Here is a 24,022-nt window from a genome sequence, read left to right on the forward strand (position 1 = left end):
ACTACAGGAATTTATTTCACAATAGTAAAGTTCTTAGGATGAAAAGACACTGAATCTGGACCAATCTATCTTGGAATTAACTTCTTCTAAGGTACAGCAGGAGTGCCCTACATGGCAGTTTGAATCCACATCCTTATTATCAGTTTTGTAATAATAACACTGGCTTCTTTAAATAGATGCTTCATCAATACAAGCTTGTTCAGGCCAGGTGTAGTTCAATGTCAACTAATACACCTGTATTCCCAAGTTTTTTTCTACATAAATACTAACAACAATTCCTCCTTCTGAACATTGTGAATGAAAACGCGTTGAATGAAAAATTTGGCTTGCATTTTCACTTACTGTTGTTGAATTTCTATTCAGGTTTTATTTTATTTAAAAAAGGGATAAAAAAGAAACTCATTGCATCATCACTTGGCTGTCTACTTTTATTATGCCATTATGCTGGCTTATTGGCACTTCTGAAACTGGTCCCAAATCATATTAAAATTTTATGAGGCAGTACATTAGTTAAAAGATCCTTCACCAGTAGCAGTACAGTAATTTTCAATAAAATTCCTATTCCATCATATAAGACAACTCTCCATTTGTTTTTACCACTTCCAGAGGTACCATCCATTACATATCAACCTGTGAGAGGCTGCTGTAATTGAAGAATGAAAGGAAAAGGTGCATACAATCCATAAATACTCAACATGCAGCTTAAATGTGTTAAACAATATTAGGAAATGCCCTGCAAGCACTTTTGTCACTCAATTTTTCAGACTAATGCAGCCAAATAATTCTGGATGTACAAGATAGGAGTCTTAAGACTACAGAATTCATAAAGCATGAAGAGCACATTTTATGCCCAAGCTAGTATCCATTTGGTTGAACCTGATGAGTGCATCTGCCAGGAGAATTGTTAAATTCTCCTGGAACTTCCTTCTTCACAACTGTTTCTGAAGGAAGAATAGATGTCAGGGCATTTTCCTTAGCATTCTAACAAGAAAAACTGGATACGTGGCAGATAAAAACAATTTAAAATGTCTGTAACTTACTGCACAGCAACTAAGATTTTAATACTTAAGAATGACACAATGGTGAATAAAAGAAAGAAGTCCAATTAAAGTTCAGTAAATTCCTTGTGTGGTTATTTACATTTGCAATTATGCTTCTAAATGATGAACTGAAATCTGTAGACTACATGTTTATTCAACAGTGCAACATTTCAGGCCTTCTTTCACACTAGTACTCTAACTCCAAGCATCAAACTAAGGCAGTGTGCTTGGCGACCAATAATCATTCTCTACTGAACTCTCCACTTCCACAAATCTTTACAAACTAAACAAATTCCTGCAGAAATAACAGGGAGAAGTGTAGAAATACCATCCCTTATTAACAATCTGAATTCAGCAGGGTGGTGCAGTAGTTAGTATTGCTGCCATATGGCTCTGGGGTCCTGGGTTCAGTTTTCTGGGGTGCTATCTGTGTGAAGTTAGTACAGTATGCTTTCACTGTGCTTGTGTGGTTTCCTCCTGGTACTCCACTTTCCTCCTGCAATCTAAAGACATGCTGGTAGGTTAACTGGCTTATGTAAAACTATCCCTGGTGTGAGTGCGTTTGTGCCTGTGTGTGCCTAGCAATGGACTGGTGTCCTGTCCAGGGTGTATCCTGCCTTGTGCCCAATGCTTCCTAGGATTGATTCTGGGCTACCATGACCATGAAATGGATAAGCAGCTATTGAACGTGATGTGATGACTCATTTGTGTATAATTTGAGTAGTATATAATTACCTTTGTTAATATGTACACTACGAAAATAAAGATAAGAAAGTTGAATACCTATTGTAAATATAGAATCAGTGTAGATAAAGAAGTAAACTAATATCCAGACAAACCTTACAGTTACCTTCTTGTGTCATGCAATTTAAAAAAAAGAAACATCGAAAAGGTAGAAGCCTGATTACAAATTGAATGTATCTACTCCAATTCAAATGTTACTGTAATCACAGATATCACCCGAGGAATGGTACCCAGAGCCCCAACACTCTGAGGCAGAGCTGCTAACAACTGTGCCACCATGCTGCTCCACGTGGCATTCCTATTACAAAAAATGAAACATCGGTACTAAACTCAATGAAGGATTTTTTACATTTTTTTCCTAAAGTATCTGAACTTTCTGTCATCTTCTCTGCCAGATTTATGTTTATGTAATGGCCTGAAGCTGGTGAACTGTGCAGCCCATTTATTTTCATTCGGGTCTCATTCAACAGCTAAATTATCGTTTAACACCGTCACACCACTATCAGATCTATGTCTCTGATTAGCCATGTTAAGCAGTGCAAATACTGACTGAGCTGCAGGTGGTCATGCATTTCATAGTAGAAAAAAAAACAGAACATATCTTCTATCCATGCGTTTGGCACATACTGTAGCATCAGGAATGTCTAGTTGAGCCAAAAGATTCAGATCTTAATGTTTCTAAGAAAAAAACAGTCAACATGAACTTAACAAAAACAAGTTTTTAAAAGAGTTTTGTTTTCTATTTACAGTACGCACATTAGTTTAATTTACGGAACTGAAAAATTGTATTAAACTTCCTAAGCAGACATGAAGATAAATGTAATTACACAGATTAAGATTAATGGGTAAATCTGCTGCTGTTACACTGCTTAATTTTTCTAAAACATGTACTGTAAGTGAAATTTAAATGTACCTGTTTATATTGAACTTGACAATAATAACTCAAAGCAAAAAGGTTACAGACTTCTTTAACTATGTCTTAATAAACAAAATAAGAATTTTAACATGCTAGGCAGACACATATAATTAGGGCAAACCAAATAAAGAACAAGAACATGATGGAACACAGAAATACTAATACTGCAGTCATGAGCTTTAAACCTACAGCAATTTCAAAAGAAAACACTAGACCTCTAATACTATGAAGAGATTGAAAGACAAGATCTGGAGACAAATCTATTTTCACCATGTCACACTTCATTTCAAAATATGAAGAAATGTAACTGGAAAGTCAAAATGAAAATTCTGGAGCACAAATTCAGTCACAAATACAGCTTTGAAAATATGGCCCAGCCTAAGAAAAAAGAAACTGTGATCCAATGTTCCAGATGGATTTCAATGCCCTGACTCAGCAATCCTGATGCACTTTCAATTTGAAATCAGATGCACGGATCAAAACCACGGCCAATTCACTATTTCAGAAGGAATGTGGAAGATCCATCAGGCAGAAAGCACCTGATATCTGTCTTTTTAAGAGGACTAGAACCTGCTGACAAAGACACCGTCAAAAGAAAAACTCTTTTCTATCCACCTGAGGTCATGAGAAAGGTAATCGCTGCTGCAATTACATGTTTGAACACATTAGATACAGACAAAATGAAATTGACAGTACGTGGACAGAGGTTATCTGTTAGCCTGCCAGTCTTCAAAAATCTACATTAATAATCATATTGAAACCAAAGCTGGCTTTGTTATATATACAGTATAATAAAAACAACGTGAATCTGGAGGGGTTTGATAAATGACTGAAAACTACTTAACTACTTTCTGTGCCCCTTAATAACAAATCACTACTCAGACATGCACTAAAATGAATCATTTTCTCCAGAGCACTTACTGCTTTTAGAGTAAAATGTCCAATAAGTAAAAAAATCAATTTATCGGTTATGTTTTAATGTACTTACCTAACTCTCGATGCTCTCGACACTATAAATTTTCTGTCTGTGGCCTGACTTTCCACATTTCTAAATGTGCTTTAAACTGTACATTAAAAAGTTATTTATTCTAAAGAAGTATTTTAATTTATGAGCTGAAAAACAAACTTTGGTAAAAGTTACTGTTTAGTTTTGGCAGGAGTTTATTGCTAGTTCAAGGCAGCTAATAAATTCTTTAAATTCTAATAGTTGCTTAGTACATTAAAAGCAGAAAAGATGTTTTTGTGCACTTTCTACAAAATGACATGCAAGGGCGCAAATAATTAGTTTAATGCACATAATTACCTAAAGTAACCCACTGCAAGTGGGATAGACAGTGTGTGGATAACTGAGATAAGGAATTTACACACCACAAATTACAACGGTAACCTAAATATGCGACAGATAGTCGAGGTTTCTCAGTTTAAGTGTTATTTCTTTAACTAGGTATTATAAGATGTAAAAATCTACTTTAAATGAGACACACTGCTGAATCTTGTGTTTTACCAGAACTTTTATCGTGCAGTATAATGTGTATAGACTGTCCTTTGATGATCCCAAATCCTTGATGATGCCATTTGAGATCACTGTGTCTCATCATGAACACACTTGGTTGTAATACTCAGTTAAGACCATTTGTTTCCAAATAGTTCGTTATGGACATTGTAGAAATAGTACCGATTCTGAGACACCTATGAGAAATACATCCTCTCTGAATACTTCTAGCTCACAGGAATGTGGAATTTTCAATGCATTGACCAACACGTCTACTAGAAAGAGTTTCCACAATGTGCTTTTCACTGATAAAAGCTAGATTTAAATTCCATCAAAATTTTCTGGAATGTCGGTGAGATTGCACACTTTGAATTAAGCCAAAGCATCAGCTGTTGCACTGAATTCTACTCCCTAAGTTTGCATCGTAACTCTTAGTAAGTTGATGCTTCAAGGCATGGAAATGCCTGGTATTGAAACTGTGTTTTGATCTGATGTATACAGGAGCAAGAATGACATTTAGATTGACACTAAATGCTAAATAAACTGTAAATTATTAAAGATAAAGTTGTCATGGTTAACAAATGCTGTGGCAGAGTTTGCTAGCAGCAAGGATAGGCAGAGTCCATGACACACTAACCAAAACACCAGGCAGAAACATAGTCAAAACCAAGGAAGGGTCAAATCGGAAAGAAAAACACAATAATCAAAGTTTGGAACCGGCAAGGGTCAAAACAAAAGACAGAAAATACAACAGGGACAGAGAGAAAGCTTTATGCACTGCTTGAGGAGAGAAGCCAGTTTATACAACAGTCTTAAAGATCACTGCAAATACGTGTGGATTATAACCACTAAAACTGTGTGGTAGAGAGTCGTCACAGGAAACGTCTGCCACAGGAGAAACGCTGTAGCTCAGAAAGCAGAGTGCTAGTGCCAGAAAATACATGTCTTGGGTTGAGCACCTGCTGCTGTAGAGTGAGCAAAATACTAAATTTTAAACAGCATCACAATAGTAGCTTCTTATACCTTTGTCACATTTAAGCTACTTAAGATCTGGATAGAAATATTTTATTTGACATACTGTAGTAATAATTAATATAAATAAGAAAAACAGCTGTCATTGTCCCTCTCAGGAACTAGATCTGAACACTTCTACTGTACAGTGGACAAATGATGGCAGAGTTGCATACTGTGATAACTGTTGGTATAACCTCAGATCTATAGCAATGTCAAATGATCATTCTGTTTTGGTGAAAGTCCTGAGGATATGACTTTGGATACTGCCTAAGACTGCCAGTATCAGCTCATTACAGTATGTTGTCAATCATATGTTGTTAACACCTTTAAATACAGATAATAATCAACTTCTTTAAAGAATTTTTAGCAAGGTATCGGAATTAACTGATATACATATACTTTTTGTATTGATACTACCGATGCCTGTTACATCCATCTGAGTTTGGTTAACGTGTCACTGGTTTATTTTCTAACACTAGGTATACTTGAACTCTTGCTAAGGTCCAAACAGCTGATATTGCTTTTCTTTTATAGTTTATAACTACCCAATGAAATGACCAGTAATTCTTCGTTTGTATCGATCTCATCTACTTCTGAACCTATTATCTTAAAGTAATCTACTGATACAGTGAAGAAGCATATCTGCAAACCCAAAATCACTACGCAAATCATGATTCAAATCACCCAATTAATGATATTAATAATGTAATTGGAGATATCTAAAATAATGTACAGTAGCAGTTTATAGAATATATTTGTACTTGTAATGGTATATATGCTTTTAAAGTCAGGTTTGTGAGAATGTAGCTAGAAAACCCAGTTAATCCCTGCACTAAACCTTTATTTATATGCCTGCTCATAGCGGAAGGGTTTGTCTTCAATTTTCCATTTATCCATCATCAGAAGGCTGCTTGTCCTGGAGAGTGTTGTGTCAACTTGGAGCCTACCCCAGAAGCAAAGGGCACAAGATAGGACTGAGTGCATTTTAAATTCATTTCACTGACTTCTTGTTTCTCTGAACACATTTTGTAGTAACAATTTAAACTGGTTGTTATATATTTATATAAATAAAAAACCTTATCAGCAGCACAAAATGGCCAGATAAAGATGTTTAATCATCTTCACGTTTTTTAGAGCACATTTTGGTATACAGTGGTTTTTCAGAATCTCAGATTTTGACTGCTTTTTTATCCCGATAACTATAATTGCTGTTGGGCAGTTGTCAAAACAGTCTGATCAGGGGCTTCCGAAAGTGAACCCATGTTCTGTTCTTTTAACAGACTGTTTCTACCCCCTACCGAAAACAGTTCACTTGGGCTTGATCAGGTGATCAGGTCACGTGAACCTGCAGTTATGCATAAAGTGGACCATCCCATGTTGGATTTTTCTCGGTTTTGTCAATCAAAAGCCGTCATTCCCGGAAAAAAGAAAAAAAAAGATAGAAGTACAGAGAGAACCCTGATAAAGAAAAAGAACAAAAAACCAGCCAGTGTTTCTTTTAAAAACCAGCTGCCAAAAGAAAACTTGCAAAGCAATTCTGAGTGCTATGGCTTTGCTAGTGTAACTAATTATAGTTCTCATAAACTTACTGTCACAATGCACTACAATGACGCCAAAGGCCAAGATGCAAAACACAGATTTTCTTACGAAACATCAGACTTCCATTTACAATATATGACAACACATTTCCACAGAATTGTGTTATGTAGAAATTTTCCAAATATATGCAAAACCTTTTTTTTTCTTGCAGAATAGGAACATGCCATATAAAGTACTGAATTCCAAAAAATATAATACAAGAAAATAATTTAAATCCATTGTGCAAAACTGTTAAATAAATCTAAGATTAGTGTAACTAGATAAGGTAAAATGTGGTCATATCTTTAGAATTGATGATGTACTGTGTATAGTGTACAGGTAGGAGTTATTTTGTTGTATTGGAGCTTACATTAATTGAAAATCATCATATTTGATAAATATGATCACAAAAGTTAGGTCAAATAAATTATCAAATGGTGTCATAAATTTAACATATACAAACCTGGCAAATGATATAGGAAAGGCACCTCAAAGACGCAGTTTTCCAGTTTCTTCAGTAGGAAGAATAATCTGGATGTGTCAAAAGTTTAAAATCACAAACATGAAACCTCTATGTGGAAGAAATAATTACTAAGAGCAGCTAGAAAAATAATCACTGGGGTCTCTTGGAACCCAGGGGGGGACATCAAGTGATCTCCATAGCCCAAAATGTAGCTCATGTTGTGACATTTGCACAAAAAAAGAGTTTGTGCCAGGGAAGCAAGAACAAAGTCTTTATTAAAGACTAGAAACCACAAGGTTTGCCTTAAGTTTGCAAAGGAATCTGAAGTTTTGTGGTAAAAATGAACTTCTTTATATTTGATGTAAATCAAATAAAATATTCTAAGAACATTAGTCTAAATTAGATATTTGGAGGAGCTGTGTTTCAAGAGCAGACTCGAGTAAGATCATTCAAGTAGTGCAAAACATTAACTGAATCAAAAACGAATCCACAGTTCCATCATCCACTCATCAGATTTTCTATTTTTTTTATTCGATCTATCAACAAGAAAATGACTATAAACATGCTTTGAATTCCAACACTGCTTGGCTTAAAAGATAATTACTTTAATTGAAAGTTAATTTAAACTTTAAGACTTAATCACTTCAATCATCATAAATAGTTTACTAATGCCCATATTTAAAACACTACTAATTCTTCCTTTGTATCTGGAGGAAAAAAGATTGGAATTACCTATGGCATTTGAGATCCTGAAGAGAAGATACACAACCACATTCCTCAAGATGTCACAAAATCAGAGGTGCTTGTGCCACTTTTGAACCCTAACTGGTACAGTACCTTTATTATTGGAGTGAGAGCTGTCTCTCCTTTCTTGGCATTCATGCCTGAATAGGGTGTCCAGCAAGGGTGAGTCTCGTCTCTACTCCTGTTCTTTTCATGGAGAGCACAGGATAATAAGGGACAGCCAAGGTGTGGAGAGTATCCTGTTTGGTGGCTTAAAGGTGTCATCTGATCTTTGCAAAAGATGCCACATCTGACTATGATGGTCCAATGCACTTAAATATTTGGAAAACGAGTTTGTAGTATCCAGATTTAGAGAGAGATATTTTTCACTGTAGGTCATATTTTGTTGAATTTAGAAGGTAGGTCTACATCTCTTGTAGGCCTGTGTAGGTGTTCTATAGGATCTTTAAATACGTGGTAGCAGTCTGGGATTTTTATGGTAGGTCAGGAGCTAGGCATCTGGGATGCGTTGTTTGCAAATAGAGCATGTTGAATATTGTACACTGTGTTTGTTTGCATGCGACTACCATTGTTAATAAGTGTGCCTGATTTATTACTCAGTGATAAAATAACTCACTATTCACTATTTTCTTAACTATCTATTTGTAATACAAACAGGACAAGTTAACATTACATTAAAAACAATATATTAATATATTTTTATGCATTAGACACATTACATTACATACATCAACCCATATAGAATCATCAGATGAAACTGTCCAAATAAAGTATGTTACATTTTAAATTGAATCTCTACCTAGGTCTAACCTAATATTTAGAGCTCCCACTAGACCTGTTAACATTCCACCAGCAATGAAAATAGCCTGAGTGAGTTGTAGTATGCATACTGCAAGACTAAAATACTGTATGTGCAGCCCCCAATCACATCCAGTTGTTCTAGAGGGGTCACTTTTATTTGAGGTTGTGATGAGGTTAAGGGTGTGTAGGAAGGACACATGGAATTTAACACAATTTCTCACCATTTCCAACAGTTTTTATTAGAATGGAGATCTGGGAGCTGTTCTGGCAAGCTGATGTGATGGAAGTTTTTCTGGTGTTCCTCCAGCCAACATGCACTGTCCACCACTACAAAAATATATTTATCTCACAATGAATTCCTAATATTTTGACTAGCGACTACAGAACTATTTTACATGTTAGGTTTTATACATTTTTTGTTCTTAGTTTATTAAACATGCAAGATAAACAATAGAGATAGACTACATATGTGGGGAGGGTTTAAATTTTATATGCTAACTATATCTTATAAGTGCTAATAAGTGCCCTGCTTGTTTTGGCAAGATTACATTTTCTTAGTAAAATAAAGTCTAGAGCCTCCTAATTTCATATACTGTAAATACAATTTCCTTGAAGAGCAAATAACAGTGGTTAATTGTATATGGGCATTTTCCCAATTTCTCTAAACAGTTTTCTTTTTGATTACATTTCCCTCTAAAATAAAGTTGTATTATAACAAATATAAATTTTCCATAAATATTTTAATTAATTTACAGGAACAACAATTAAAATAGTGCGTGGGAGCAAAGGTTTATCAAATATTGAAATGTTAATTCTAATATTTCAAGTACAGAAAAAAAAGCGTATTTTTCTAAGTGTGTTCAGACTGAAGTAATCAGCGTCATTGTTCATATCTAAAATGGTTAAGCAAAAGCTGTACATACTGTATGTCAAATTAACATGTGATAAGAGTTGTCGTCAAAATGTGATACGAAGATGAAACAACTGAACCAGAGGACACAAGTGTTACAACTAATGGGAAGTGCATTTAGAACTGATCCCAGGAGACACTTTTGTTACAGAAGAGGATTTAGGAAGTCTAGAACAAGTATCCAGCCATGTTGTTGATGCTGACACCATGCCTTCTTTCAGGATGAAGAACAGCTGGATGAAGTCAGCAGCTCAATTACAACCAAACATCCTAGATGGGCTGAACGGCCTTACGTTTTATGCAATAATACAGCAGAACTGCAGAGCAACAGCAATTTCCACTTCCTACAGGATGTACAGTATTAGTACAACTAATTTACAGAATCTACAGGACAAGTGTGAAAGCAGAGATTTGCTTAGAATATATCATTATACAGTATACAACCAGGATTTGACCTATATGAAGTCATTAAACATTATTTTTTGCAACAAGAACATTTCTAACATTTACTGTGCTAATAATTCAATGGTAATGAAACAATGAAACTGATCTTGTGTCAGGTTTCTGATTTTATTGAATATATTGGTTTACAAAACTTGGTTTTGTAAATACGTAGGATACCTTATGGATATCTTTCACAATAAGACATCATCAATATAAAGAACCAGCTTTCATTTTCATAATTTAATAAAAACTTATAATAGTTTTATAATATAAGTTTAAGGGAATTTCCTGCAAATGAAAACATGTATAATATCCATCAGCACACTATCTGTGGTGTATCACTTTTTTTCCCCTCTGGAATCCTCCCTGAATCATGCAAAGGTGAATGAGTGCAAATGCTAATTTGTTAACACAACACATGGTTAAGAACATGGCTCAGCCACTACAGTTCCCTCCCTACCCCGCCTGATCTAGGCAGTGACTGGGTGGAACGATACACTGTTCAATTCCTAATGACTGATTTCACTGCACTCAAAGTTATCATCAAAGACATCACTGGAATGAGATGAATAGGTCTGCAAGGCAGTCTATAATTAAATTTTCAGATTTTCTAGAACTAAAAAGAGGAATATAATGTTAAAATTTTACAATGTACTTCTAAGATTTCATTTAGAATATTGTCTACAATTTTGCTCACCACATAACTAAAAATATATATTTCTTTTCTGGAATCAGTCCAGGGAAAAGCAATCAGTTACATTCTTGTGCTCAAAGAAATATCCTGCACTGACAGGCTAAAAGAATGGAATCTTTTTAGTTTTGGATTAAAAATCCATAAAAACATTAACAAAGTCAGCAACAAAGTTGCAAAATGTTAAACTGGTTTAATTGCAGGGTTACATCTCCTTAACCTTTTGCATGCAGTAGAGGAAAAACTGTTTCCATGTCTAAATCAGACAACTCAACTGTACATTTTAAATTTAAATTTTTGCCCATTGTTTACATGCGATATTTTATTCAATATGTGCTACTCTGGAACATTTCTATTGTAAAATGTGTTATTTCTATTATAGCATACAGACATTCAGTGCTTATGGCCTTGGAAAGTCTACACAGATGATCAGAAACAGTAATAGTCTTCCTTGTTATTCTATATGTTAATTTTCTGATTGTCAGAAGATACTTTTCTGTAATTAGTGCTACTAAAACAATGCATGCATGGCAAATAAAAGTTAAGAACCATAGTTCTTAGTCAGAGAACCTCATTTTTTAGTTAATATCTTCTGCAGGATTATCTAAAATGTAATTGGTAATCTACTGATTACAGCATTTTTAAAAGGAGGACTATTCAAGTTATCCACTTTCCACAGGTGGGCCTTAACATTTTTTTTCTGCAAATATTTACTTTAACTTTTTTGGGAGGAGAGTGAGAACTGAGATTGGAATATGTGATATTGCTGTTTTAACCCTCTTCTCAACATCTATTCATTTCCTGTTTCATCCAATTCAGGGTCATGGTGAAACCAGACCCTAGCCCAGCAAGCAACTGAATGGGAAGCCAGTCCATCACAGTGCACACACAAACATGCATACACTCACATCAGTTTTCCCAGAAGCCAATTAACTTACAAGTATGTCACTGGATTGCATGAGGAAACCAGATCCCCTAGGAAACCCACACAAACATGAGGAGAACATACAAACTCCAGACAGATAGCACCCCAGATCCAGAACTGAACCTAGGACCCCAGTACTGAAATGCAGTACTGTTAAACACTGTTCTGCTCCCTCTTCCAAACAGATTGCTACAATTCAGTAATGTGCTTGAGTTCAACAAAGCACACCTTTGTAAGGTTCATTTCCTCGTACTGTACTTGTACCAACTGCAGATTTGAGGGGAATGCAAGTGCAGTCTCTTTGACGACATTCATAACAGATTAGCATTCCGTGAAACACATGGGACTCGGGGAAACTACTGACACACAAAACATTTGTGAACTGGAATATCAATGCCTTCATACATCACAAAATAGTTGTGATTTACAGAGCCGTTCACTGGAAATATTTCAGATATATTCTTTAGTATTTTATCCTCTTTCTGCCGGATTTCCAGGAGCTCTTACCAAGTAAAATGGTCTTGACATGACTCTCTTAAACCATACAGTATAAAGAAACTTGGAAACCAAGATGTTGGAGATGTTGTTTTTAATGAACAGTATTATATAGTGTTGTGACATCAAAAAGTTTGTTTACAATAAAATTTAAACCTAAGCCCTAACATAAATATTTATGACGAAACCTTTCAATTTTTAACTTGGAATTCCAGAATTTAGAACACATAATTAAGTGCTAGTTTAGTGCTGCCATTTTAACTGCTACTTTCTGTTATATTTTTATGTGAATGTCTGAACAATGGACACTGTACTCACCATTGAAGGTTGAAGAGTTGCAATTAGTAAGATATTTCATTCATTAATTTGATTTTAAAAAACCTATCAAAATAGTTTTGATAAAATAATATCAAAAATATTCTGTAAAACAAGCTTTCGTTTTTTTACAGTTTTAGTTGAGACATTTCATTTTGTGAAGCAACGTCTCACTTCTACGTAGGATATCTGGTGAGGAAAAAAGGAATCTTTACATAAAAGGTCTTTTGTTTTATAAGAACACCCTTATGTTCCCATCATGACAGCTACACTTCTTGTATATAGTTTTCATTTGACATTTATTATCCTATCATATACAACAATTGTAAACAGTATGCAACTATAATGACCACAAATGTCATTAAATCTAATTAGGTTTAAAATGTCATGTTTGTAACAGGAGAGAAAAAAACCCTGAAAAACCATAAATTACACGGTATACTAAATCACACAGGTACTGTAGAGTACTTTATCAGAACTTTCTGCATCTGTTGTATCTCAAAGACAGGAATATCATTATGCCACTTACTTTTGGAGCCAAATACTTTAAAAAAATAACTAAATTCATGTCTGGAAAATGCAGAATATTGCCAAAGAATGTTTTTCTTCTATTTTCTGCATAGGTCTCTAGCTCTCAGAATGATAGTACCTTTCTGATCTGTTATTTTTTTATTAGGAAGCACTAGGCATAACTGCACAGTGGACTTTTAAAGTCCTTTTAAAGATTAATTAAAATTGGCAAGTAGCCACCTTCCCCATTGAATTTTGCATGTGCCCGCAAGTAAATCAAGTGAAAAGATTAAGCAGGCAGGTGTTGGACACTTCCAAGCAGACAAAAGCAGCACCGTCTTATAACAAAATTCTGCTGTATCATGGTCTTTCAGTGTCTACCTCAAGCAGCTGTCTCTGCTTACAGTACACTTTTCATTCAAAGATGCTGCAGGTATTTTAGCTATGTGCCCTTTTGCCCTGTTTGGGAAATAGTTTGCATTGCTCTGTCACATTTAATCTATGTTCAAATTAAGTTCGGCTTGATCTACATTCACAGCATACGTTCCCATTATTATTAATATTATATTAAAACAAGGGCAACCAAGCCTAACAGGGCTGTGGTCTGTGAAGGGGAGTAAAACCACAAAAAACGATGATGAAATGTTCTCCTGTCTCTACTGATTTACACAGGACTTGTATTTGTTTATGAAGTCTTACCAGTCTGCTACTATTTTATACCAAAATGTTTCTTAAAACACAATCAATCAGAGCCACAGTTTAGTTGAGCATAACTGCAACGAACAGACATATTATATAACAACATATTATTGCCTTGCTAAATTGCATCAAATTTAGTTCTTTTGGTTTTCTCCCTTTTGTTTATAACTTTGTGTGGCATAGTTTTCACCATGAGACTGGAAGGGGGAGAGTATCTAGGGCTTTGAAGCTGTTATGTTATGGTTCAACTGTCAAACGCGACTTTTGTAACCAACCAATAGAACACTGACCATACCATAAATGTATTTAAATAAAATTGTAAACAGTATATAGTTATGTCTAAACACAACACTACTATCAATATTATATTAAGTTCAAATTCTAAAATCACATTGTTTTGATTTATGTTGACATACAAATAGAAACATGTTACTATAAAGATATTAATAATCTTGCAAACACATTGTCCTCCTTCTGTATTGGAACAATGAAGTCTAAACAATTTTCACTATGAACTAATAATAATAATTGCCTATCGAAAAAAATGAAAAATTACTGATAAGTATGATTCTAAAGAATATACCATTTATCATGTGCTTGTTGTTGAATAAGAGTGAAACAGCTGTGAATATCAACCTGTTTTGCTTTTAGTTTAGTGGTTGGAGGCTGTAGGGGTGATTCCAGATGGCTCCATGGGCTAAACTGCTGTTTTGGAAACAAAAATGCTTCCAGGAGCACAGGTTCAAATCTCATTTGTAGCTTTACGAGTGTCATGGTGGCACATTAGTTAGCAGTGCTTGGGTGCAATCAGAGTGTTTATGATCTCATGAGTTTCCTCCTATTGCTCAAGTTTCTCCTCACAGTCCAAAGACTAACTGGCCATATTGTGTGAGTGTGTGCGTTTGTGTCTATGTGTGTGCCCTTAGATGGACTGGTGTCCTTCTCCAAGGTGTACGTCGCCCTGTGCCCGCTGCTTCCAGGGATAAGCTCCGGCTCCCCTGTGACCTTCTTTTGGGTAAAGCCGCAAGTAAATTGATGGAGGGATTAGAAAAACAGGCAATTGTAAAGATGAAAGAAAAGTACAATTGAAACCATAGAACAAAAACTGGGCATGCAGAAATCAACAATGTGAAATATAGAAGAAAGAAACCACAAATATTATTAGCAATCAGCAAAAACTGGAATGGCCAAGAAAAAAAACATCTGTAGATGACACCACATAAATTATCAGTGCTGTCAGTGAAAACCCCAAAATCCATAGTGTGTTAGTGTTTGAGACAGCAGAATAAAAAACACTACATTGCAAAATCAAAACCTTTCATTTGTTCCAAGTAGTTTAGATTAGATTAAAGCAGATTTAGATTATACCAGATTAGAAGTACTCAAAGTACAAAGATGGGCCAGGAAAGTTTTGGAACTGTTTTATAAACAGATGAGACCAAAGTTAACTTTTACCAAAATGACAGGTTAAACAAAGAAAATACAGATGCTCCACAAAACCTCCTATGAAACACCCTACCTATGAAACATGGTGGAGCTAATGTCACATCCTTTAACTAACGATGGCATCGACAATATTAATACTGAAGTGTACAGAACATTTCTGTCTGCTTATGCAGAAGAACATACTTTGGTACTTATTGGGCAGTTCTTCACAAGGTATATTGCCATATATTAAATATACAAAATACTGTATATAGCCAATGCAACCCAGAAGATCAGCGGGTGAAAAAAGTGGAAAATTGTAAACTGTCCAAGTCAATCTCCAGATTCAAATCAAATTGAGAATGCAAGTGCTGAAGAAAAAAAAACTCAAAACACTCCACAAGTAGCCAAGACCTGGAAGGGCCAGCAGCAAAGGCTTGGCAAAACATCTTAAATAATCACACAAAGAGTTAAGTGAACTCAATGGGTTAGAAACTTCACGTAGTTATTGCCTCAAAGGGATATGCAACCCAATGCTGGCTTTTACATTCAGAAATGTACTTGAGAGTCAAAGTGCTCCAATAGTTTTGGACATTTGAAATCACTGGGGTGCATACAAAGTCTGTTTTTGTTCTACTAAAATCAGGTACATGCATGTGATAAGTACATTATATTGTACTTATCGTTTAGATTTTAATCTCATGACTACAAACAAAAATTGCTTTACTATAGAGAAAAATAAGTTTTGGTTTTTTTTTTGAGAGGGAGGAGGGCAGGATTAAACAAATTTAAACCTAAAGCATAGTAAGTTATGTACTATTTGAGTTTCATAAAAAATATATGTTCTCTTCAAGACTTCTATGCCTTCATAAATCCTACCCTCTACTAGAAGCAATAAAATCAAGAGTACAGGTAGAGGGTATTCACTTGTACAAATCATAATTTATTTTAACCTGTTTCACCCTTTCTCCTAATATAATAATTTCTCTTAATCTCCTAAAATAAAATGTATTTGTGTACTTCTAAACAAGGCTGGTGAGCTACAGAGTTTTTACTTTAAATTTCACAAGTGACTTTAGTGGTGAAATCAGGGAACTTAAAGAGAAGCTCACTGCTTCAACCAAGGCTGAATTAAATACCGACTGTTTCAAATGCTTTAAAAAAAAACAAAAGTCAGGAAATGTCTTGGATCTGATAACATCACTGTGCAGGTACTGAGGTCATACGCTGAGCAGCTCAGTACTATGTTTCATTATGTTCTCAAAATATCTCTGAATCAGCAGACAGTACCCAAAATTTGAAAACAGGCAACAATTATACCAGTTGCAATACAAAAATACCTTGAGACATTAAATGATTTCAAACCACTGGCACTGACCTCTTTAGTAATGAAGTCTTTTGAGAAAATGAATCCATGCAATTTGCCTACAGGGCTAAATGAGGAGTCGAAGATGCTACCCTTACATTACTTCTGAGTTGCTGCATCTGTATATATTCACATCTAGAAGTTCCCAGTAGAGAGTTAGTAGAGAGATTAATCTCAAATTTTAATCTAAACTTTAATATTTTAGATTGGATCTTAGACTTTTTGACTAGCAGTTCACTAAGAGCGAGGGGAAATGGTCCTATATCAGAACAGCACTGGGTCTCTTCAGGACAGTGTGCTGTACCCCATCCTATACATTTATACAGACTGCTATAGAAGCCCTTCTGAGGACAGACATCATTACATTTGCTTAATGTATACTTTACTATTCTGTACGTGAGAAGAGCTAACAGTGATTGTTCATTCTGAGAAACCCTGTTCTTTTAATGTGTGTAGTACAATCATGACTTTATTCTATAGAACTTTTATTGATTCTGTCCTAACATTCACTGCAGTAACCTGGTTTGGTAACCTTAATACATGCAACTTTGAATTACATACAGTACATAGTCAATTTCAGATCCCTACGTCTGGACATAGATTTAGACTACCCAGATTCAAGTGAAATAGAACTAAATTCGTATTTATTCCCACAGCTATTAACCTGTTATGTCTTTTACCTGCCTGCAAAGCAAAGTTTTCCATCTGGGACAATAAAATGAAGCAAGTATGTAAGTATGCTTCATTACTCTTACTGCTACTAAATCATCAGACTATTTCAAACAACATGTTCCACTTAAACTCTCTTAAACTCATGTTCAGTTCTATTTAGCAGATTAATCTAAAACCACATAGAACAAGCTAGAAGATATCATTGAGAATAATCATGAAATAATAATTATTTCCCTATTGTATTTTATCAGCTACTTGAATATGTTTAGATTTTTAAAACTCTAAGAGAAAAGTTAAGGTGAAAATTCAACCTGTACTGTTTGAAATATTTGTAGTGTTCAGAAATCTTACTAGTTTTATCAATATGGTAGCACATGCTTGTGGGAAAACACTGGCTGCAAATAGTATGGAATTACCTGACTGAGATAATGCAAAAGAAACAGGCATGAGGGAACTGGTGCCATAATCTCACCTGATGTATCAAAGGATTACTGTGATCTCCTCAGGTACACAGAGCAGCTGAAAGTTCTTTGTTCTGGGGGTTGATGATTTCTGTTTAAAACAAAAGAAATGCATGTGAATTTGATGTGCAGACATTGGGATGTAGTATTTCAACATCTTTACACTGTGACAATAAAAGTAGCATGGACTATGTAAGGTGTGACTATAAAATAATATGACTGAGTGTCATGGGGAAGTGCAAGAGAAGTTACCCCAGGAGGGACATGTTGGAACGTGTTAAGCTTGCAACAGCAGTACTTTTAATGCTAGTCTTGTGTTAGTGTCTGTGCTGAATAGAAGTGCGTGTTGTTACGTGTCAGTGTAACCATGAGTGACCATTATTTAGAGCGAAGTATTTCAGATTGGGTGAGAAATGAAACACGGCAAATTAAATCTGCATGTGAGAAGCTTATGGTAACTGGTTTGCATGGACAATTTACTATTGGTGAGGCTAAATAGCTCAATTTCAATAAATAAGAGTGCCACAGAATCATCTGAGGGGAGAACAATGCAAAATGAGTGAACTGTGGCCCAGTATGTGGCTTCTGTGGCTCACAGTGTAAAAAATATACTACCCAGCTCATCGACCTGTTAAAATACAGGCTTGACCAATAACGACAATTTGTTTTTTCCAAGACTGAAACCTGGCCGCAAAGAACTAAGATTTGCCGTCATTAAGGATATTCAAATAAGTTTAAAAATATTTAATTGCAAGTATCACTACAATAGTGTATAACCCCTCCATGGTGATATTTTGAAAAGGACAACATGCATTTAGATGTATAAAATCAGTTTGCTACAAAATTTAACTGCACACCTTGCATCTTCAAATTATGCATACATCTGAACTGTTTATTTTTCTACATATAAAAATGTTCATTCATTATGTACATATTTGCCTTTCATTTCATTTTTTCCCCAAAATATATAGAAAAACCTTTCCAACAGAACCATAAACTAAAATTAAAATATTCAAATTAACTACATTATGTAGATATCAACATTTACAATTATTAGCTATTAAAATAATTATAAAATTAGTAAATATTTTAATCTACATTACATCATTAACAGAATGTTTACTACAGTTGTCAATGTACACATGGACTGAACATATTGTTAGTTAAAGATGTAAATTAAAGCATCTTGTTTTTCAAGCCAAAACTGTGAACTCCAGCCAACTGGCTTCATGAATGTTTAATTCACACAGAAAGAGATGTATGAGTAGTAATTGGGGACTCATAACTTTACATTTTGCAACTTTCAATTCACCACAATAATCAACAATCAAAGAGCTACTGAGAATTAATTCCTTCCTTTGAATAGAACAAACACAAAAAAGCATTCTCCTGGCCTTGTTGCAATAAAGCTGCAATGAAGGGGAACTGTAGTCAAACCAAACTATTTTTGCTTAATTTTCAACATGCAATAAGACTTGACTCCATATTGCAAAACGCTGGAGCTGATATAACTGCAATTATACAATTTGCATTACAAAGAGTGTTTTGTGTTTGTATGGTAAATGGTATGGTAGATACCACCGGTTTCCTGATGAGGCTAGTAGACTAATAATGCATATGTCAGATGCCTGCTTTTACTGGAACATGGGTATTTTTGTTGGCTCAACTCCAGGTGCTCTGAATTCATAAAATTCATAAACTAGATGTGAAAAGTTAAACATCTGTATAGCTGAAACCTCCAGTGATTGCAATAAGACTCTGTATCTTATGTTCTCAAGAGAAACTGTCATAGCAGTTATCAGCTCTATGATTTGTTGTGAAGCTGTGGCGTTCCTACACGTAATCCAGCTCTCCACTCGCATACTGTATAGGCATAAGCAAAATAAAAAAAGGTAGCTAATGAAAAAAGATTTTTTTCATGTAAAAAATAAACAGACAAGATGACTTCATGCACTTCTGCCTTCTTACATACATGCTGTACCTAAATCTCTCACATTGTTGTTGCCTCAGCAACCCCAATGTAATACAGGCAGTATATTTCTGAGTGCAAGAAAAGAGACCAATTCGTTTTGCCAGATGCCTGCTATTGCGTGTTATATTTTACAGAGGGATTAAACACAAATAGCACAAGGTTTAAAACACTTTGTCTAAAGACCACTGTAAGCTAAGTTATGTTATACTTTCAAAACAGAAATTATGCACCCTTCAACAGCTATGTTGTTGTGCAGAACATGTCAGAGATGTCTAGTCATTCGAAGGAATGCACAAGGTAGTCCCTGTTTTTTTTGTGTGTGTTTTCTTGGTTGTTATTGCTATTATAAGCCAGGTATGGTATTTTTTTAAAATAATTCTAGGATACAAATTCTCGTTGAGTAATTGAAGGAAAGGTACTGTAGCTTCAACCACTGACATAGCAAATTCACTATAAGACTTCATCTCACAACACAAAATAGTGCACACTAAGACAAATCCTTGGGGCTGGCACTGTATGTGTTAGTGTAGAAACAATACAAGTAAAGACTAACAATAACACACACACATCAAATGTAAGTAAAACAATAATGAAACTTTATTTCACTGTACATCTCAAGGTACACTAAATCCATCTATGGAATGAGACAAGTGTACATATATAATTAAAGATAGAAATTAAATGTGGGCTTTAAGACAGGATTTTAAAGTTTTGACTGAATTGTACAGTAGGTTAAGAAATGCCCCAGAAAGATAACAGTCTTGGAGAAGAACAGAAAGCAATGTCTCCTTGTGTTCAGAGCCCTGTATTTATAACTCCAAGAATCCCAGACACTGAAGAGAGCAAAAGATTTGCAGGTTTATATGGAGTTAACAGTTCATCAATGTTGTCAGTTGAAGCCCTTAAAGTGATCAGCAGTATTTCTAATTTTATTCTGAAATCAACAGGAAGTCATTGTGAGGACACCAGGTGTTATAAGATCATTCTTTGTGGTTTTGGTTAAAGTCTAGGCAGCTGAGTTTTGAACTTGCTGAAACTTGTGAAGAACGTATTTGGATCCACCAGCAAACACTGAATCACAATAATCAGGGCTGGAAAAGACATGCATTTTCTGCGTCAGACTGGAAGAAGTATACAGATATGTAGTTTAAAAAATTCACTTTACAACAATGTGAGTGTTGTGCTTCAAATATAAGGTTCAGGACAAAACCAACCCCTAAGGTCCTCACCTGAACGCTTAGACTGGTTCTATGACCATCAATACTAAAACTAAAGGCGACACCTTAATGAGGCTGATAAGGAGAGCCAGTAAAAATAAGTTCACACATAAACAAAATGCTGCATTGTCTTGTAGGATCTAGCACTTGTACAAGGCAGACAATGCTTAATAAAACTTTTTGTGATATATTCATTTGCAGATATATTAATACTTGATTTACTTCAGGCAGGCATACAAACCATGTCTTAAGAAATGTATGTTAAAGTCATTGGAGAACAAAAACACTGATACAATATATTTTTTTCACTGTGTAAGTCTACATACTGTATGTCTTCATCTGGATTTCAAACCTTTAATTACAGTACAAAATGGTGCCCAAGTGGTGTACTCCCAAACAGACCAAGTCATTCATCTACAGTACGTTGAAGACTTGTGTCCTGAAATGGTGAACAACCAGCATTCTGATCCCCACAGTACAGTGATGACATTTTCAAAAGCTCAATTTAACAATGGAAAATTCTGACATCCCTATTAAAGTGATGCTCATTTTATTAAAGTCAATACTGCTTTGTTGCTTAGTTAACCAAATGCTACTGTAGTTAAGAACAAGAAGCATACTCACATATTATACTGTTATGTTTTAAAAGCAGCATGTTTCTAGTGGAGAACTGATAAGTAATGTGATGTTTATCAGTCACAACTGCAAGACAGGGATATTTATTGATCTTTCCTACTAGTACAGTCATTTTTAGGGACAATAATCTCATTGACTTTCTAGTTTTTCTGCTGTTCAAAACATGGAAGACTTTTCAAATGGAGTTCAACATAGAAACAGTTGCATTTGAATTTCTGAAGGCATTGTTTTTCAAGACGTTAATTGGAATTTAGTGATTTAAGTCACAAATCGAATTGCAGTAAGAGACAACCAAAGATCCTTGAGTTCTCTTCACCAGAGGAGTAGGCATTGGCTGGAAAGCTCTTTCTCACAGTTGCCAGGATTCTAAAAATCCAAGGCCAACTACACTGTGTAAAAAAGTGCAGATGACCCCACCCAGAGACATAGTAGTGACAGACTGATGATCACTAAGACCGAGGGGAATTAACAAAAGAGGTGGGGGGCATTCCAGAAGTACATCTGCTGGGCAGGGCTTCCTGTGGCACACATTTCATTTCACCATGATTTCAATCACCCTGAACCCTGACACACAGGAACGTTCCTGAAGTCCTTCACAAACAGGAATTCATCACCCCTGGTTCCCTGCCTGATTTAGGAAATGGCTAATGAAACCAGCACAGATTTCACCTTGTTTATATTTTCAAATAGTAATTATGCCAACACCTTTGTTTAAATAAATATGAAAATTTTTTTAAAAAAGTTACAAATATTAGTCTAGTCATTATCACTGTGTTATTGCAAAACAGTGCAGGGGTTTACAATATGTGCTGCCCAACCCCTCTGTAAAGTGATAGCTGTATAACAGCACAGAGTGTCCCCAATGTTAGTACACAGGGAACATTTATATTATCTTCTTTTGATTGCCCTTTTTTGATGGTTCTTTTTTCATGTTAGATTGTATGTAATCATTAAAAGCAGTCTGCAACCCTCTGTACCATTAATTTATATTTTGTTATAAGCTTTATTACATAATACAATATTTTTTTTATTTGTTGCTCTTATCAGGCTGCTTGTATTGTCTTATTGCTATAAGGTACACAGTGGCACTAAGCAGTTGTCACTGCATTTCACCACAGATGTGCTCAATCATTTGCTGCAAGCTGGATTTTGCTGGCAACCACATTTGAAATCAACAAAATTCAGGGAGCATTTTCTATATTATTTTTGGTAGATTGAAAATTATGTCAACCTTAGCACAGCACATTGGTTTAATAAGGAACAAGTAATAGGTTTATTCCATGATGACAAAAAGAAAGAAAACACAACCATGAAGCATGTTTTGGCCATGAAGACACCTGAAGAAGGCTCATTGCCGAAATGTTATGTTTTCTTTCTTCTCTTTTCAGCTTGGAATAAACCTATTACTTGTTCCTTTGCAGCCTGAGCAGGCTGACGCAGCTACCCTCCTGAACTACATTGGATTAATTACAAGCACACCATTCTATAGAGGGAATGGTTATTGTTTTCCTTCACTACCTAAACAGTACACAGCAATACTCCATCACTGACAAACTAGTGTGAAGAAAATCAGAAGTCCAAAGCTTTCTAGCTTTCTTCAATCAATCTGCAACCTTCATACTATTCTTGACATTAGTCTTTATGTACAATAACAGTGCTCAGTAGCAAAGAACCTTTTACCAAAGATTAAAGGCTTCAAAAGTTTCTTCCATCTGGTACCTGGAATTAACTGAGTTTTTCTGTTTTTCAGACCACAGCAGAATTCACCAATACCTGGAGAGTGGCTTTATGTGGTTCTGAGATGTGATTAAACCCACACACACACATTACATACAGTTTAGCTGTTTCAGGAATTTCTTTATAAACTAGCTTCTAGATAAGTCTTTTAAACAATGTTGACATTACATGTTACTGAATGTGGCACAGTTTTCCAACAATAGAAATTAGCTTTATTGCAAAAAGATGTGTGATTGTGCTCCGCTCACTAGGCAAGAACAAGGATGAAATTTACAAACTGATGACAACTGCTGCTTCACTAAAGCCCTCAAAGAATTTGGCTCATAATCTGTCTGCTGTTACAATAGACTGGTTTCATTCAAGTAAAGCCACATAAGACGTAGCACTGCAAAGCCCAAGAATGCCTAAAGGTATTAAACAAATACAGAATTATTTGTACAATAGTATGTTTATGAATAATATGAGAAGTAAAAATACTACTATGTTGTTAACGAACATTTAATATAGAACATATACTGTGGAACATTTAAAAAAAACTTTAGATGACTTAATAATGAAGTAAAACGTTTTGATACGTAACTCTCAATCATCTGTGACTTCTTCCATGAGATATGCAGGATTGGGAGTGGCTCAGTCTTTTGCAGAAATAAAGTTTTGCATCTGAGATGCAATAGTCAACCGTCTCAGACACATTTAGCAAACCACTGCTTAATACTAAAAAAGTGTACTTTCATTTCACATCATTTTCAATCTAA

The 24,022-nt window shown here is 35.1% G+C and overlaps 1 protein-coding gene across 2 annotated transcripts in view; it reads right to left on the bottom strand.

Moving 5' to 3' along the window:
• Positions 1–24,022, bottom strand: part of cald1a (caldesmon 1a) — a 125,815-nt gene that overhangs the window by 62,765 nt on the left and 39,028 nt on the right. For both annotated transcript variants that reach the window (XM_088644854.1, XM_088644853.1), the window contains exon 2: positions 17,717–17,796. The gene's annotated coding sequence lies outside the window, so the exon portion shown is untranslated. The remainder of the gene's footprint in view (positions 1–17,716; positions 17,797–24,022) is intronic.

Source organism: Lepisosteus platostomus, chromosome 9 (genome assembly GCF_059453375.1).
Source record: "Lepisosteus platostomus isolate fLepPlt1 chromosome 9, fLepPlt1.hap1, whole genome shotgun sequence".
NCBI classification, from domain to species: Eukaryota; Metazoa; Chordata; class Actinopteri; order Semionotiformes; family Lepisosteidae; genus Lepisosteus; species Lepisosteus platostomus.